This window comes from Saccopteryx bilineata, chromosome 4, assembly GCF_036850765.1.
Source record: "Saccopteryx bilineata isolate mSacBil1 chromosome 4, mSacBil1_pri_phased_curated, whole genome shotgun sequence".
NCBI lineage: Eukaryota > Metazoa > Chordata > Mammalia > Chiroptera > Emballonuridae > Saccopteryx > Saccopteryx bilineata.
The window spans coordinates 273,521,130-273,527,129 of NC_089493.1; the positions used below are offsets into that span (position 1 = coordinate 273,521,130).

General features: G+C 46.9%; 1 long non-coding RNA gene across 1 annotated transcript in view; it reads right to left on the minus strand.

The window, feature by feature from the left end:
- The window catches only part of LOC136336474 (uncharacterized), a 14,846-nt gene extending 9,959 nt beyond the window's left edge, over positions 1–4,887 (minus strand). Inside the window, exon 1 of the long non-coding RNA XR_010731459.1 lies at positions 4,870–4,887. This is a non-coding gene — a long non-coding RNA (uncharacterized lncRNA). The remainder of the gene's footprint in view (positions 1–4,869) is intronic.
- Between the last annotated feature and the right edge of the window lie 1,113 nt (positions 4,888–6,000).

Sequence of the window (6,000 nt, forward strand, 5' to 3'; positions counted from 1 at the left end):
AAATATATAGTTATTTTAAAAATATTATATGTTTCAGGCCCTGGCCGGTTGGCTCAGCAGTAGAGTGTCGGCCTGGCGTGCGGGGGACCCGGGTTCGATTCCCGGCCAGGGCACATAGGAGAAGCGCCCATTTGCTTCTCCACCCCACCCCCCTTTCCTCCCGGTCTCTCTCTTCCCCTCCCGCAGCCAAGGCTCCATTGGAGCAAAGATGGCCTGGGCGCTGGGGATGGCTCCTTGGCCTCTGCCCCAGGCACTGGAGTGGCTCTGGTTGTGGCAGAGCGACGCCCCGGAGGGGCAGAGCGTCGCCCCTGGTGGGCGTGCCGGGTGGATCCTGGTTGGGCGCATGCGGGAGTCTGTCTGACTGTCTCTCCCCATTTCCAGCTTCAGAAAAATACAAAAAAAAAAAAAAAAAAAAAAAAAAAAAAAATATATATATATATATATATATATATATATATATATATATATATATATATTATATGTTTCAGTATAATATTTAACCTACTTGGCTAGGTTTGATTTGGCCAAGGACCCAAGACCAGCTACAGTGACTGGGACAAACACTGATCTAACATATTTCTTACCAAAATGCCTTTAAAAAGGTTGTGCCGATTTTCATTCTTGCCTATGCAAAGGTGACAAAAATAGTAACATTCTTTGCTGGTAGGTACTGGTTTTAGTTAATACAGTATTACTTTGATTACCACTGAGGATGAGCATTTTTTCATAATGTCCTTGGCCATCTTGAATGGGAGGGACGGGTGCCAGTTTTTCCAGACGCCCCCTCTGCTGGGAAATGCCCACCTTCCACAGCCCAGTGACTATTTAATTAACACTTGCCCCTTACAGAACCAAACAACAGCCAGGCACCCAGAGAACTTCCCCTCTGCAGGAACCTATACTTTTCCCCACGCCCTCTGCAGTCATTGCTATTTGCCTTACAATAGAAAGACTCCAACAGTAGCACTGGCCTGTCAAAGCCAAGTCTTCCAGGGAGCACTGGCCGTGCTAATGACACCTCACATCCACAGGGGTGAGGCCCCAGCTGCAGGGCCAGCACAGGAGCAGCGGAGGGATGGGGAGAAGCCGTGCAGGAGCCCTGAGGCTCCACATACCCTGCCCTCCACGTGGGCCCCGGCAGCTTGACATTTGCCGGCATCTCCTTGCCAAGCCCCACAGTGCATTAGCCACCCAGCACCTGTGTCATTTACTCATTACCTTTCACCCATGCAGGCCACCCCATGGCCGGCCCATGACCAGCCCCAGCCGTTGGCTCTACAGAGAAGAGTGTTGTCACAAAAAGGGCCTTGGAGTAATAATAGAGTGTTAGGGGTAAAATGGTAGGTGTCAGAATTTCTCTTAGGGACAGACCCGTCTTTATTAGGACAACATCTTATTAAAACACTGGGTAGACAGGGGAGTCAAAACAACTAAAGATATGGCCAAACTACTCCAGATTCAAAATGAATTGCAAATATATGGTGCTCGTGTGTCAAATGTTTATTTAACTCATCAATGAAGGAACCAGCAGGACGGGGAAAATTGGCTCAAAGGATAGGAGATACTCACATACACACACCACCATATATATATACACACTCACATACGTTTAGTGGGGAAAAAAGAATGCTAGAGTAAATTTCCAAGTTAATATAAAACTAGTTCACGACCAACAAGGCAATAAGATCTATAGGCCAAGAATTAGCTAATTATGACCAGCTGATTGAATCGGACTTAACTCCCTGTTTTTGTATGCCCGTGAGCTAAAAATGTTTCTTACATTTTTAAACAGTTGGAAAAAAGAAAGGACGCTATTTTGATAACACATGAACACAACATGTAATTCAAATTTCAATGTCTAAGTGAAGTTTTATTGGAGCGCAGTCATAGCAGCCTGTGGCTGCCTTGCCAATACGATGGCAGAGACTGTGCGGCCCACGGAGCCTAGAACAGTGGTCCCCAACCTTTTTTGGGCCACGACCGTTTAATGTCAGAAAATATTTTCACAGACCGGCCTTTAGGGTGGGACAAATAAATGTATCTCGTGACCGAGACAAGCGTCAAGAGTCTTAGACAGATGTAACAGAGGGAATCTGGTCATTTTTAAAAAAATAAAACATCGTTCAGACTTAAATATAAATAAAACGGAAATAATGTAAGTTATTTATTCTTTCTCTGCGGACCGATACCAAATGGCCCACAAACCGGTACTGGTCCGCGGCCCAGGAGTTGGGGACCACTGGCCTAGAATACTTATCCTCTGGCCCTTCATTGGAGCAGTTTGCTGGCCTCCACTGCAGGATGATAACTTGCCCGTGATCTCTGAGGTCATCTTCTCTACTGGACAAAGATCAGTTGCAACTTCATTTTCTACAAGTTAACATCTAACTCAGTGGTTGGCAAACCGCGGCTCGTGAGCCACATGCGGCTCTTTGGCCCCTTGAGTGAGGCTCTTTGGCCAGCTTAGGCGTACCCTAATTAAGTTAATAACAATGTACCTACCTATATAGTTTAAGTTTAAAAAATTTGGCTCTCAAAAGAAATTTCAATCGTTGTACTGTTGATATTTGGCTCTAATGAGTTTGCCAACCACTGACTAACTTTATAGCATCTTGGCTTACTCCATAACAAAGTCAAACTAACATCCCCTAGAAAATCAGATACCCTCTAAGCAGCCAATGTTCCAACTTGACTTGGAAAGGTTATTCAGCCATCCCTTTACTTTATTTTGAACTTTCAGGTAATTGCATTTAACACTTGGAACCAAAAGCTTGTTAAGTAATACAGACTCAGGAATCTACTATGGGCCATGGACTGGTTTAATGTCCTGTGGTTGCTGCCTCCTCAGGAGTTGGTGAAGAAGTCAGAACAAGTCTACGAATCGGGCCGGGTGTCTCCATTTTCAGGTGCATCTGAGTCGGTCTGAGACCTCGGTACAATGCGCACCCTGATTTGGCAAGTCTGGGGCAGAGCCTGAGATTCTGCATTTCTAACAAGCTCCCAGGAGGTGCATAGGCTGCTGGTCCAGGGACCATAGTTTGAGTGGCAGGCAGTCATTTATTTTAAAACAGTCTATTGAGTTCTTCCTGCATATCAGCACTCAGAACGTGACAGTGAAGCCACCACTTGAATGCAGAGCCCTCTGATTTCAAACTCTGTACTCAGAGCGAAGGAAGTAGAGGCAATCGTGCTCAGAACGCAGAGACAGAAATGACAGTCAATGGGGCTGACACACCCTTGTGCTGTCACAACACGATGTGGTGTCTTCCTCTCTCTCCTGCGTTCAGAAAATTTCTGGCCTCTAGAAAATACTGTTGGGAGAGACTGAGTATCTGCTTTGCTTTGGTAGTAGACCCCGAAGGATGGGGAAGTGCTGTTTTTTTTTTTTTTCTTTTTTATTAGAGAGATAGAGAGAGGAACAGACAGGGAGAGAGAGGAGAAGCATCAATTCTTCACTGTGGCACCTTAGTTGTTCATTGATATCCTTCCCATACATGCCTTGACTAGGGGGCTCCAGCCAATCCAGTGATCTTGCGCTCAAGCTGGTGAGCCCGCACTCAAGCCAGTGACCTCAGAGTTTCAAACGTGGGTCCTGTGCATCCCAGGCCCATGCTCTATCCACTGCACCACCGCCTGGTCAGGAGGGAAGTGCTTTTTAACTGCAAGGTCGTTATAACACGATGGCATTTGCTCCGTTAGTATGTGCCCATGAGTCATCTCTGTCTGAGGACCTTCGTTCATCGGATTCTCAGACTTTGACTCAGCTCCATTATCTTTGTAACAGACTCTCAAGTGGTCTCTTTATGCACAAAAACAGCCTCCTGAATACAGAACAGGTGCAGATTTCTGGAATTTTAATCTGTCATCCTGGGGAGGACAGAATGAAGAAGCAGGTGCCATCCTCTGCTGATGGGCTTGCCGCCCTCGCTGAGCACACCGCAGACAGTCCCTTGCTCTCCCCTCTAGCAGTGACGGGAGGCTGTGCTTGATCACCAGTTGTCATTATGATCTCTACTGAGTCATGTCATCCGTACTGCTTCTGGCAGCCCAGAGGACACGTGGCATGTGCTTGGGACACAGTTGAGCCCTTTCAGAGGTGCAGTGAAAGAAACATCAGCCTGGCTATTAAGATATATGGTGTCTAAGCCTTTCCTGTTTGCAACTGACAACACTTAAACTAGCTTCAGCAAATGAGCAAGGAACTTCTTGGCCCAAGGTAAGTGACAAAGTCCAAAATCAAGGTATGGCTGGATCCAGCACCTGTGTCCACCATGCTGTAGCCCCTGCAAACTTGATGCTTTACCATCTCTCCTGCCTGTTTCAGACAAACCTTGATCTCTACAACCTGATCATCTGAGTGCTGATCATTTTTTTTTTAATTTTTTAATTTTATTTATTCATTTTAGAGAGGAGAGAGAGACAGAGAGAGAGAAGGGGGGAGGAGCTGGAAGCATCAACTCCCATATGTGCCTTGGCCAGACAAGCCCAGGGTTTCGAACCAGCGACCTCAGCATTTCCAGGTCGACGGTTTATCCACTGAGTCACCGCAGGTCAGGCTTGGGGATCACTTTCATTGGTCTCCTGCCTCCCCTGTCACCCTCCCTCCTTGGGAAGGGTCCTCTTCCTGGGAGGTACTTTTTCAAATACATACCAACCAATCCAGAGCTCCCACCCCCAACCACCTCCCTTACTGGGCTTCCACAGTGGGGCCACTTCACATGGGCCCTAGTCACCCCAGGGCCAGGTGCCAAACAATCAAGGCCAGCCCCTATTCCCCAGAGTTCGCTGAAAATATGCAAACTAGCCAACGGTGTACCTCTTGACCCTGCCTCAGCCTCCCTTCCTGCAGAAACCGCGGAAGGCTCTTACCCATAGATGCCTCCTTCCTCTGTCCCGTGAGTGACACTGGTGCTTCCCCGTGTGTCCCCCGTCATGTGACATGTGGATCTGTGAGTATATCATACCATCTGTTCAATGGCAGTCAGCTTCCCTCTGTTGACCTTGCCATACCTAGATAAGGATAAAGCCTATTATTATTTAAAAAGGAACTCAGGGCCACCAGGAAGCAGTCTCTAAGCCCTGCTTTCTTCAGTGCTGGCTTCATTCCCAGACAAGCCTTCCCTCTAAGGTGGCAAAAGTCAGCTGGCAGCCCCACTGCACGCGGAGTTTAGTAACCTCCTTGGAAGGAGTAGGCCTCTCTTTCTAACAGTAGTACACGGGATTTCTACGGCCTGGTTTGCGTGACAAGCCCATCCTCCAATCAATTGCTATGGTCAGAAAGCTGGAGTACTTTGATTGGATGATATAGAAGACTAAACCCACGGGGGCCAGGAATGGGATCTGTTCCACCCAAGCCGTATGGACTAAAAGTTTGGGTTCCCTAGAAGCAGACCCTGGAAATGAGGACTTGGTGCAAGTAGTTTATTTGGGAGGTCATCGATCCCAGCAGCACTGGTAGGAGATGGAGAAATGGGACAGGGCAGGGAACGGAGCCAAAACCAGGTGCGTTCATGAGAGGGTTACTGCTTAGGGCAGTGGGGACCCAATCCAGCTAGGCTTCTGGGGGGCTGCACAGAGCTTGTCTAAGAGGTAAGGGAGCTGAGGGCCCCCATCTGTCTGGGCTGCTTCTGAGAGCCCAGCAATATGGCTGCATTATAAACTCAAAGAACACCTTACTATCGTCCCTGCCAAGAAAACTTCAATTGCCCTGAAATCTTACAGGTGATTAATGCTAAAAACTTAGTATTTTCCAAATCTGACAACAGTCTTAAAACTGACTGTGGGAGTAGTGAGCTGTGAAGCAGAGAGAAACTTTTCTAATCTGTCAGTAACACGAAAAAAAGTCATCAACCATTCTGGAGGAAAGATGAATTCTCTTTTAAGTCCCTCTGTAGAAAATATTATAAAATCATTATCACTCAAAGATGTTATCAGGGACGATACAGCTGAAAAATATGTAGATTCGGTCATCAAATTAATTAGTAAAATATTTTCTGGATT